Raw genomic sequence first — 12,145 nt, forward strand, 5'->3', positions numbered from 1 at the left:
AAAAAGCTGTACCCCTTACCTACCCCTCTCCTTTTTCCCTCGACCTTTTATGATGAAAAAAATTAAATATACAGAAAAGTTGAAAGAATTGTACAGTGAACACCCATATACCCATCATTTAGAGTCTATAGTTAACACTTTATTTGCTTTATCACCTATCCATCCATCTATCCATCTTTTTCTGCATTTCAAATCAAGTTGCTGACAACTGTATAATTCTTTCTAAATTCTTCAGTATGTGTATCATTAACTAGATAAACAAACTATTTTGTGCTCTGAAATCAACCAAATAATCCAATTATACTTGCATTTACTGTGTTGCCAAAACTCTGGTCTACCTGTGGATCTTAGATCTGTTTGGCCATGGGACATGTCTCTTTGATTAACTTTTGGATGTCCCTCCACTTCACCTAGTGCAGTGCCAGACACACATTCCATAAATACCATTTGATGCTGATGAGCAGAGACAGAGCTAGAGCCAGGGGGAGAATCACAATAAAACTAGAATAAACTGAGGGAGGAGAGGAGCATATGCGAAGAGGGCCATGAGTGAATGAAATAGAAGCTGGAACTTGAAGAATGGGGGAAAGATGGGGGCCTTAGACCACCTGGTACTTCCAGCAGTACTTCTATCTGCCACTTTCCAACCCTCTCTTTAGAAGGATAGATTCCAGGAAACTAGGGACAATTGCTGCTCAGCAGAGCACATGACAAGTCTCCTTGCTACTACTTAGGCACCACCAATTAGTATAATCATGTTGCTTCATGAATATGCTAATCTACTGCAAAATTCAGCTTAGTTTTAGAGGGTATGGATGGGCCACTGAAAACCTCTTTCAAACTAAATCTGTGCTACAGGCCAAAGAGCACTTGAGTTAAATGAATCCTAGTTTCCTTTCTCTTTATTACCTTTTCTTTCTTGCTCTGTTGCTTATGAATACAAGTATAGCTCTAACATGCATTTATTGAATAATTATTTTGTGCCAAGCACTGTGCTAGTTGCTATCACATCATTAACACTTTCCAACAACCCAATGAGTAAGTACTACTTCTTTCTCCATTTGCCAGGTAAGAAAACTTGAGACTCAGCATGGTTAAGTACCTTGTCCATAAGCCAGAATTCAAGAAACTCAGGTCTGTCTGACTCCAGAGCCCAGTGGTCTTAACCAGATTGTTGGATGAAATTTTTTAGAAAGTCGTCTATCTAGCATAAATGCAAGGAGATTTACTTTCACTGTATTAACTCAGCAGATGATTATTCACTAAGCAAGTGCAATTGAATCACTGAATTAAGAAGGAATTCAGTCATTCAGACTTTAATCATTAGAATGTTGGTATAGTAATGGATTCAAATTGCTTGAGTTCACATCCCAGATCTATCACTTACCAGTAGGGTGACTGCAAGCATGTCACTTAACATCAGTAAGCCTCAGTTTCCTTGCCTATAAAATTAGGATGATAATACCTACCCTATAGCTGTGTTGTGAGGACTAATTTAAAAAATAATATAAAGTATCATGCTATGTTTGGCATGCAATAGGTGCTCAGCATAATTTAGATCACTTTCTTCCTTCTTCCTTTTTGGGACCAGACCACTCACCTGTAGCTTTCATTTGAGGAAAACAAACTGCTCCTGAAACATTTTTTGAAGAGAAACATTCTGAAAAGGAATATTAGCCTGACTATTCCCAAGGCACATTTGCCCAATGAGCAAAGACAGTTGCCCAACTCTTATGTGAAGCATATTTCAAAAAAGCTAGAAACATGAACCCTTAGGAGAATTGGGGTGGTACATCTCTCTCCTTCTGAAGATTAGGGCCAAATTGTGACATCCTCTATTTTGTCATTATTCTAAATTTCACAATTGGCATAAAGTATTAGACCTGGAATATTGGTAATCCCAGCCCAGTCATTTCAAAGTAAGCAAGCCGAGTCTAAAAGAGTATAAATGACTTGACCAAGGTCAAACAGTGAAAAAAATAGGAGAATTCAGTTTTCCCAACTCCTTATTTATTGCCATTCTGTGGTTCATTGTGGGCTGTCAGTCAGGTGAAACCAAGTCTTGATGTGTGTTCTTTGAACTGATTGGACTCTCAGGGTTTGGTACAAGTTTGATTGATTCAGAAAACATGAAGCTTTGGTCCAGTTCAAATTGATTCACTAGTTGTTGCTTTCAAACTATTAACAATTCTGTTTTGTTTGGGGTTTAGAAAATTAGTGTTGTTTCTCTCAGTTTAGGTCCATGGTTTGGTTCAAGTTCATGGTTATCTGAAATCTTCCACTGGGATTTTTGTTTTTGACAAAAATACTCAGAATCCAAGGAGGTTAACAATAGGAATTCATTTGAAAAGATCCGTCAGGCTTGGTGACAGCTGCTGAGAAGTTCAGGTGGATTAGGGAACCACTAGTGCTTACATTCTGGAGATTGAAATGATGGAAACATTGCAGTGGTTTTTGGTGTATATGTTTGTGTGTTTGCTTTTATCAGGATTCTCTGATGCTTTAATTTCCATTCTTGCTAATCTGGCTTGAAACTGATGCTTTCCACTCCACTTTATTGCCTTTTGGTACATGCTGTCAGTCATGTTCTGGATATGATCCTCATCTTTTGATGGTGGGGAAAGAAGCTAACAAAAAATCGTCTTTCCTGTCCTTTTCCCTTTACTTTGAATGGCCTTTCTGAGGCACTTGGGGAATATGAATTTCAGCTTAAATGTGTGGAGGAGTTCAGTTGCAATGCCCAAAGGCAGAACAGCCTGATTCTGAAATACAGCCTTTGTTCCTTTCTTAACAGTGTGTTTTTAGAAGTCTCAGGCCAGTTTCCTTTGCCGAACCTGAAATTGGGCTGACACCTTTATTAGTGGCCAGCCGTGCCACTGGTGAGGCTGTGGTGGAGGGTTGCAGTGATGAGGCCCCTAGAGAACTGTGTCCCACCTGCCTGGCTTTCCACATGCCGAAGGAAAGTGAGTTCTGGTGCTAGGTCTATCAGTGCTTTTTCAAGCTCTTGACTGTTTACCTAAGCAGTCGGAAGGCTAGGATTGCAGCTGTGGTAGTAAATGGGCCATTCCCAGTACCTCAAAAGGCAAGCACTTTCTAGGAGGTGAGGTTTTGGATGATTCCAGCAAGTATTTTTCTGCTTAGAAAAAAAAAAAGAAGCTCTCACTTCAGATTCTTTCACTCTCCTTCCCTCCCCTCTCTTCTCCTCTACTCCTTTCCCCACCCTTTCCTCCCCTTCCCCCTTTAATGGCTCACTTGCTATTAGCTACCTCACCTAACTCTTTGTGATTCATATTATCCATTTTACCCATTGATTTAATATAGATTTTGGATACATATTTTACTGGAATTTTCAGTATTGGCAATGACATTCAAGGGGACAATTAGAAAAAAAGTTTTCTTTCTTCTCGCAGGAAGTGGTCTGGGCACTTGTTTGAGGACACGGATGGCATTGGAGGGGGCCAAGGGGAGCTGATATCTGATATTTCTGCTACAGCTCCCACCTTTCTTTTGGCTGCTTCAGATTTGGCCCACGTGGACAGACACATACTTGGGAAACCACCATACAGATGAAAATCAGGACATGTGGGATTTGGCTGAACCAAAGGTCCCCAAACATTGTCTGGATCATTTAGTGCCCCAGGTGTGGCCACCCCAGGACTTCATGCGCTAAAACTGTGTCCCAGCTGAAACCAGCTGGCCACTGTATATATAGTATCAAGGCAGCTTGGAGCCTCATAAAGCATGACTTTGGATTTTTACCTTGTGGATTTAGATTTAGATAATCAACCTGAAACTTTTTCTACACACTGGGCAGTGAGGATGTACCAGGTTAATAGAAAGATTTAACAAAAGGAGATGCTCATTGTCTAGTAGCTTGCATTCCAGATGGGACATAATACTAGACCTTACAGAAAAATTGACTGACTTTTTGGAAAGGAAAGAAGGAGTTACAGGACTTTTGTCTCTTTAATAAACTTTTGATGTATTGTATATCGGATTTAATTTTTTTCTTTTCAAAAGATTTTCCTCCTGTGGAATTTTAAGAGGAAACAGTACTTCCTTCTAATTTTAAAATTGGAAGAATTGGATAATGTTTCATGAAATTATATTGGTCCTTTCTTATTTTTCTTATATGATACAGGTGCCTCATTTCAGTCATTTAGGCAAGATTTGTCTCAGGGTATAATAATAATAATCCCATACAATTTTATCGCTCTTTACAATTTACCAAAGTGTTTTTATATCTATTATCTCATTAGCTCTTCACAGCAATCCTATGACGCAGTCAGAATGGGTGCAATTATGTACAATTTATAAAATAAGGGAACTTATGCTCCAAGAAGTTAAGTGACTTGTCCAGAGTAACACAGATAGAAAGTTGTAGAACTGGAACCTGAACCCAGGTTTCCTGATACCCAGCCCCAGTACTCCTCCAATTGTGTCATGTTTCCTTCCTAAGAGACTGTCTCCTTTTTGTTCCTACTCATGATTCATTTTGAAGTCTAAAAAAGTGTGCTTCAGTTTAGCAGATGAGTAAAACTAAAGCACTTACAGGTAAAGTGCCTTCTTAAAGGTCACCTAGCTTCTCACCTTGACTTTAATGGAACTATTTTTAGGTATACATAGATTGTTTTTCAGTGTTAAATATATGCACAAAAGTTGTGTGATCTGTTGATTATAGGTATGAAAGCTGCACCTGGGGAATGGGACTAGGGATGAAAAGTTGGCTTAAAATAATTAGCTTCTTGCCTTTTTGTTAAGAGATGTCATGTTCAATATAATTTAATTTCTTTATACTTCCTTTGCTTCCAGACTTTTAAATACAATTCTTTAGGGAAAATTAGCAAATATTCATTCTGAATGTTGATTTCTCAGGAACAAGGGTAGCTGGAGGAAAAAGAAAGCAAAGGGGTGACTTTCCATGCACTATACGAGTGGGCAAGCATTATTTTGTTCGAGGCTGTGAGCTAAGATTTCTTCTAAGGCATGCAAATCGTAAAGTTCTGATTTGTCAACTGCATGTTGTTTCTTTAGGCACTGATGTATGAAATCCCAAACGAATTCTCCGATGAACATACTGCTAATTGCTTCTCCACCTGCTCTCCAACCTCCTCCACCCCACCCCCTCCACTCCCAATTCAGCCTGTAAGTGTCCGTCATTGGAGATGGATGGTGACACATGCAGTAATAGCAATTCATAAAAGCCAGTTCCAGCCCTTGTCTTCAAGGCTCCTGGATTTTCCACTGCCTGCTTTTGTGTAAGTGAAGTGGATGGAAGTGCTCCTGGCATCAGAATCCACCTCCCTATGCTCCGTTGCTAGAGCTCAGTTGTCGGCTGGAGCTGAGCTAAACAGAAGCATCATCGGAGCTGAGCTGAATTGTATCTGTTTTTTGGTTTTTTTTCCCTCAGTGCGGGGGTGGGTTAGGGGTAGTGTGTAGTGGGGGTTTGGGGTGCTTTGGCTTTTCTTTTTGTGGAGAGAAGAGGTTAGGGGAGAATAACTCACGGTAGGATACAACGTGAAACAGTTCCCTGAAGAGTGTCACGATGTTCCTAGTACAATATTCAGGTATAGTATGTTTTATTTTACCTGAAATTTTTCTTTTGTTTCAAAGTGCATTCCTCTCTTATTTTGCCTCCAGTTCAACTGTACTGAAGGACAAATAAGGTTCTAATGAGCTAAACAAAATAGCTGCATAAAATATGCCTGCCCCTAGCTATAATGTTTGTGGCAGATTGCTATGTAAAATCTGGGTTCTCTGTTAAATTGGTAGTCCCGATCCCTTAATTGTGCATGCTTCTCTGCTGTATTCTTGTATTGAATTTCTCAAGTCTTATGTCTGCAACTGGTAGTATGTGATATAGCCTAGAGTGTTCGCACAGAAGACAGTGCTTTGGAAGGAAAAAAGCAATTTTTAAAACACTTAGTATGTTGTGTTCCTCTTGAGTTTATTAACTCCTGTGTTTGTTAATTGGTTGTCTAGATTTGAGATATACAGTTAAGAGTAAGTAAATTTCAAATAGGAAGCATTCCAGAACACATTTGTTTGGTAAATTTATTTTTATTTCATTATTTAACTCATATTGATGAACATTACATATTATTGTTGTTGTTTGTTCTCCTGGTAGAAAAAAAGTGCTGAAAACAGCAAGGCTAAACATGCCAGCTCCAAACCATCTGTATTGTAAAATATCGTTGGACCAGAAGTGTTCCTTAAGTATTCTCTTAAGCTTTCAGAAACAATATTGGTCCATAATAATGAAGAACTTGGAGACTGATTAAGTATTGGTGAATGTTGTTTGAAAGGCTTCTTATACAGCAGTTTGATAGAAAGGATCCTTCCAAATAAAAAAAACCTTAAAAAAGTTTCACTTTCTCGCTGAACAGAACAGAAGCTTAGTTTCTACAACCACATGTTTTGATAAGTTTGAATATCATTTATTGTCAAGGACTTACACCTCCATTCTTGTTTTATTGTCCTTAAAATATTGTGCTCCTGTGCTTAAGAGCTAAAAGATCATGTTCTGTTTTGATACGTGGTTTGACAGTTGATTTCGCTCCTCATTAATTGGACAGCATGCAGATGATGTGGAGAAGTGAGTGAGTGAGAATATTTCAAGGTTACGCTGAAGAGCATACAGTGAACCTTAGTGCCTGGACCAACAGCTGCTGAATTGAATTGTCTGCAATTAAAGCAACAGCAGGTTTGTGTAGTCTCCCTGCAGCCCATTTATTTGAATTTATAGCTTCAGTTTCTTCTTTGGGTAGCGGTTGGTTTGTTTCACTAAGTGTTGGAGAGTTGTGCTTGTTGGATGTTTTCTCTATACTCTAATTCATGCTTGACTCCAGAAGAGCCATCTCTGTACATTTTTAATATGCAAAGTTGTTGAGGTTTTTCTCTTTGGATTAAAACCAGAGAATATCTCGTTTTCTCCACTGTAAAACTAAATAGATATACTTTCATGGAAAATATTGCTTTATTCAATAAGTAGAGGTTTCTCATGGGCCTGTGTTACTGGTTTAAATTTCTGGCAGTGAAAAATGTGGAAAATGTTATGCAACTGGAATTACTATATCTGGAAAGAACTTCTCTATGCTAATAAAAGTGTTTATGTTAAAAAAAATAGTGACATTATCTCCTTGCCATCTCTCAATTCCAGGGTGACCTAATGAATAATGTCAAAGCTAACTAGGTGGCTTTTATGACTGACTTGTATTTGTATCCTAATAGTAAATACATGCTTAATTCCGTCATGGTTTTACTCTATTAAAAAACAACTTAAAATTACAGTATAGTTGTTGGTAATTGACTCATAGTGGATATGATGTAAAACATTTACACAATGGTTTAACATATACTTGATCAATTTTTTCTCATAACCACCCTGTGTGAAATCAGTGGTGTTATGATCTCCATTTCAGAGGTAAGAAAACTGAGACCTAGAGAATGAGTAACTGGCCTGAGGTCTCGCATCTAACAAGAGGCAGAGCCCAAACTCATAGGTTAATTGATCTGATTCAAGAATCTGTGCTTTTTCTCACCCTTATACCAGGGTGCCTCTCAGTTGATGGATCCAGGGTAAATTTGACTTAAGCTACTAGTCAAGAAGACTAAGTTCAGTCATTTACTAAAAAAAAAAAAAAAAAAAAAATGTGTTGATAGAACTGTAGAGATTTTTTCTGAGCTATTTTTAACATAACATTTATTTTAATATGTGAGTGCTTTCCAGATTAAGTTTATAGATTATGTGGAGAAACATTAGTGTTTTGATTAATTTATACATCAATATGAATGAAGGTAGAGCCTTGTAAAGTTATTGGGAAGTAAAATGTCCGATTGAAAAGGTTAGTGTGGAATATTTTCCTTCTAAAACAAGCTAGTTCATTTTTAATATTCTGCTCAACATATACGATGGTTTTGGTAAAAGTTATGTGTATACTTTAAAATATACTAGCCAAATATGAAGGGCTATGTTTTAAAATTTGAGTATTTTATCCAGATCAACAGAAAAAATATACAGCTAACTCAGTTTCACACTTTTCTGTTTCTATCTATCTATCTAAAATAGATGAACTTTCTCATCTTTTAAAATTCTCAAATGTTTTCTCAATTTTAAATTCATTCCTTTAAAGGAGAAAGATGAACCCAGGTGCTTGAGTAGCTCATGCTAGTTCTCTGGTAAAACGTTCTTTAAAACCTCTTCAGGAAACATTCTTGAAGCAGTCATTCTTAGATCTGAATTTATTAGAGACTATGCCATTTACTGGGGAAATGACTGGATGCTCACACCATAGACAACTCTTCTTTAGCATTTGACAATGAATATTTGAGAATGCTATCAAGAACATGAGTCGGACATAGGGCAAGTATTGTTATGACCTGTTTATGAGACTTTTAGAAAGATGGTAATAGAAATATTGTCTCAGATACCATGTAACTTAGAATTTATCCTTATTTAAGATATCTTTGTATTTTAACATATTTTAAAGTAAAGCTATTCTTATATTTTTCCCCTCCTAGCAAAATGGAAAGGAGGATGATATAAAGCTCTTTTATCATTATTTAACTTAAATGGAATTCGACACTTAAAAAAATGCAGGAGGGAACTTGAGGGAATGGGTCAGGGTTAGAGGGAAAACTAGGCATGTGATTGGAAGCTCCATGTTAAACTTGGTTTCAGGTGGCAAATTTCCTGTGCAGTCAGAAGCTCTGGCTAACACCCCTCGCTCCATTCCTCTTTCTGGAAGCGAGCACTTTAAATATAAACGAAAAAGAGCTTATTATGGTTTTTAAAGGAATTGATATTTTTTGATTGGTGAAAGAAAGTCTTTCATCTGCAAAATAATCATTTTTCCCCCTGCTGTTTGAGGCCAAGAGAAATTAGAAAAGGAGTAGATTTCTAGGTTCCGGCTGTTTTTCCGTTCAGTATACCTTTGAGTGTGTTTTAGGGAAGTGAAAGTCAGGTCTTATGGATGTGAGTATAAGGGCTAGTTTACACCAGCCAGTGGTATGCTGGAGCCAACTTGCACTAGCTTACTTAAGGGGAATCACTAAGAATATTTACAAGCTGGAAAACTTACTCATATCTGTCTTTTTTCAAAATGGACTTAAGATACTCATTTTGAGTAATATTAAGGCATGCTGCCTATGCAGGACAGTGTACTGCAGATGTCCCTTGGGCTGCTAAACTATACTGATCACCATTCCTTAGATATAGCACTTATACCTTCAAGGGTTATTGAACATTGAACTTAGCACAATTAAGTGTGTGTCTTTCACTCATACATACACATAATAATAATAGCTAACATTTATTGAGTGCTTACTATGTGCCAGGCCATGTTACAAATACCTTTTATGTATGAACTCATCAACCTTCACAGCATTCCTGTGAGGTAGGTGATATTATTTTCATTTTAAGGGTAGAATAAACAGGACAGAATTTATCAATAAGTAACCTGCCTACAGATCACACAATTACTAAGTAGCAGAATCAAGATTCTATTCCAGGAAGCCTGTCTCCAGGGCCTAAGCCCTTAATTACTATGCAGTATGTTGTATGTCTTTAAGGGCTGAAGAAGCTGTTTGCCCACTTGTGTGCCACCCATAGAAGATACCCCATTGTCCATATCTTCAGAAAACATAGATGGTGTAGAGCTGTCTGCTCACCAGACTGCTGAGAATTCTACTTTCTTTCTGACCCTCATTGCTGGTACTTTTTATTGCCAGAGTCATGATGGATCATTGCATTCCCAACAGCTTCTAAACACTGCCACTACTCATGCTCTTTTTTCAGATTTTCAGCTTAAAAAAAATCTCTTTCATATTCTGTTGCTTCTCTCTCTCTGCAACCAGAGTGCAGTTTTTCTTCCATGCAGCCAGATGGCCAAATCATAGCACATCTTCCCAGTATCTACTCTCTCCCCACTCCATTTTATGCCTAGCTGTTAGTGTTCTTCCTAAATGCAGATCTCATATCACTACTCTCCTCAAACACCTTCTAAAGGATACTTTTTTCCCAAACAGGCATTCAGTGCCATCCATGGTCTTGTCCCAGGTACCCAGAATGCATCTGTACCCCTATCTCCCACTACACAAACTTCTCTAAACCCTATTCACTAGCCACTCTAGCCCACTTGTAGGTCACCAGGTATGCTCCAAATTTTCAAGCTCTTGTGCTTTTCTTCATGTTGTTCTCTGTATTTTAATTGTCATTCTTCTACCTCTCCAATAACTCCAGAGCAACTCACCATTTAAGGTTCAGCTGAAATGACACCTGCTAGTATATTATACTTATTTTTGGTTTCTCTTCCCGCACTAGATTGAGCTCCTTGAAGTTAAAAACCTTACTTTACTAATCTCTTAGCACATAGGCTAGCATCTTGTACATACTTAGCATTTACGTGCAATATTCAGATCTTCAGAAACTACACTACCAAAGAGTTTTTCTCCTTTCCTGCTAGCTCAAGATTCAAAGCTGTTCCCAGAGCCTTAGAGTTCCAGAAGCTGAATGGCTATACAGCTTCCGCCCTGTATAGATATTCTGGAATATTTCTATTCAAAAGATTTGTTTCTAGTGCGTCTGTCTTCTTGACTTTTCTCTCTGTATTCATCCTTACTCAGATCTACTATACCTTGAAATCTCCTTCCTTTGCCTTTGTGGAACAGTTTGCACTTTTGTAAGGAGACAAGGGCTTGCCTATGTACACATATTAATACTTACCCGTACAAGAAAATGAATCAGAATGTGTAAACTGATCACTGGAATTTTTTGATTTATAATCACAGTGTTTCTCAAAATGTGGTTTAGGACCTACCCTTGTCAGCATTACCTAGGGCACATGTTTAGTGTGCAGATTCCTGGATCCTCATTCCAGACCTACTGAATCACTCTATGAGTTATCTGCATTTAGCAAACTCCACAGATGATTCTTCTGTACAACTGACTTTCAAGAACCATTGTCCAAAGTCAAAAGTATGATGTTCAATCCTAATTTATATTCTCTGTAGATACGAATATTAATTACATTGTGGAAAAATTATCATTAAAAATGGTTTGAATGATTTGGTCTAAACTCAAAGTCTTGACCTCCTGGTGTCTAGCCCAGTGCTGTCCAATAGAACTTTCTGTGATGATGAAATAATCTCTATGTTTATTGTCCAACACAGTAGCCTCTAGCCACATGTGTCTGTTGAGCACTGAAGTGTGGCTACTACAACTGAGGAGCTGAATATTTTTTGTTTTATATAAATGTAATTAAATTGAAATTTAAATAGTTACATGTGGGTATTGGATGCAGTGCTGGAAGTGCAGCTCCAAAAAGCTTGGCTGTCTAGGAGTAATAATTCTCTTAGGGGTCTAGATGGCTACAGTGATCATTGTATGGATGGGGAATCAAACAGGAACATTGTTTCCTTTGACACATAGGACATTGCATTTCTCTTTTGAACAGTTTAAATATTTTTGTATTATTTTTCCAATCATATTGGCTTGCTATTGAGAGTTAATTGTTAAACCTTGATTTCTGAGCTAGGGATAAGAAAGTAGAGTTAATCAGAAGAAAGAGCTTCTAGCTCCAATGTTTAGGTCATAGACATTTTTATGCATTTTAGCTCTCTTAGACCCTTTAACTATTCTCTTTTGGATTGATCAGCCCCTTAGCCACTCATTACTCATTACTTTTCAGCTTCCATTTCTTTCTCTGAAAAATCTTCCTTGAACCAGTAGTGTACCCCTTTCAGGATGATTTCATTGTTTAAATTGCATTAATACTTTGGAGGAATTGAATCAGAAATGGATTGCAGTCTCTACATAAAGAGACATAAATCTAGGCACTCTGTTTTATTATTGTGTGGAGTTCATTATGTGTATTAGTTATACTTGGTGGCTTTCTAAAAAGAACCCAGTGTCAAAATCTATAGTATTAAGAAAAAACACATAGGTAAAATAATGTACTTGACTATAGCCATCTGTGGAAACTATATGATAAATAATTATGCCTGCTTGACCTGCCCTCTGTTGCCTAGATCCCAGTTCTTTGTACTCTTTTTGGTTGCAAAAAATTTTAGCACATCCTGAAATTCCCTTCTCTCCTTTCACATTCTTCACTTTCTTTAGCTCTGCTTTCTGTTTTCAATGGACAGG

General features: G+C 37.6%; 1 protein-coding gene across 8 annotated transcripts in view; it reads left to right on the forward strand.

The window, feature by feature from the left end:
* The window catches only part of ENOX2 (ecto-NOX disulfide-thiol exchanger 2), a 298,480-nt gene that overhangs the window by 9,770 nt on the left and 276,565 nt on the right, over window positions 1–12,145 (forward strand). The window contains exons 1-2 of one of the 8 annotated variants that reach the window (XM_027097551.1): window positions 5,467–5,567; window positions 6,576–6,703. The exons of the other annotated variants lie outside the window; for them this stretch is intronic. The gene's annotated coding sequence lies outside the window, so the exon portion shown is untranslated. Of the gene's footprint in view, window positions 1–5,466; window positions 5,568–6,575; window positions 6,704–12,145 lie in introns of those variants that run through there. 8 annotated transcript variants of the gene reach the window in all.

This window comes from Aethalodelphis obliquidens, unplaced genomic scaffold, assembly GCF_003676395.1.
Source record: "Aethalodelphis obliquidens isolate GAN/ISIS:26980383/991018 unplaced genomic scaffold, ASM367639v1 scaffold115, whole genome shotgun sequence".
Classification (NCBI taxonomy): Eukaryota; Metazoa; Chordata; class Mammalia; order Artiodactyla; family Delphinidae; genus Aethalodelphis; species Aethalodelphis obliquidens.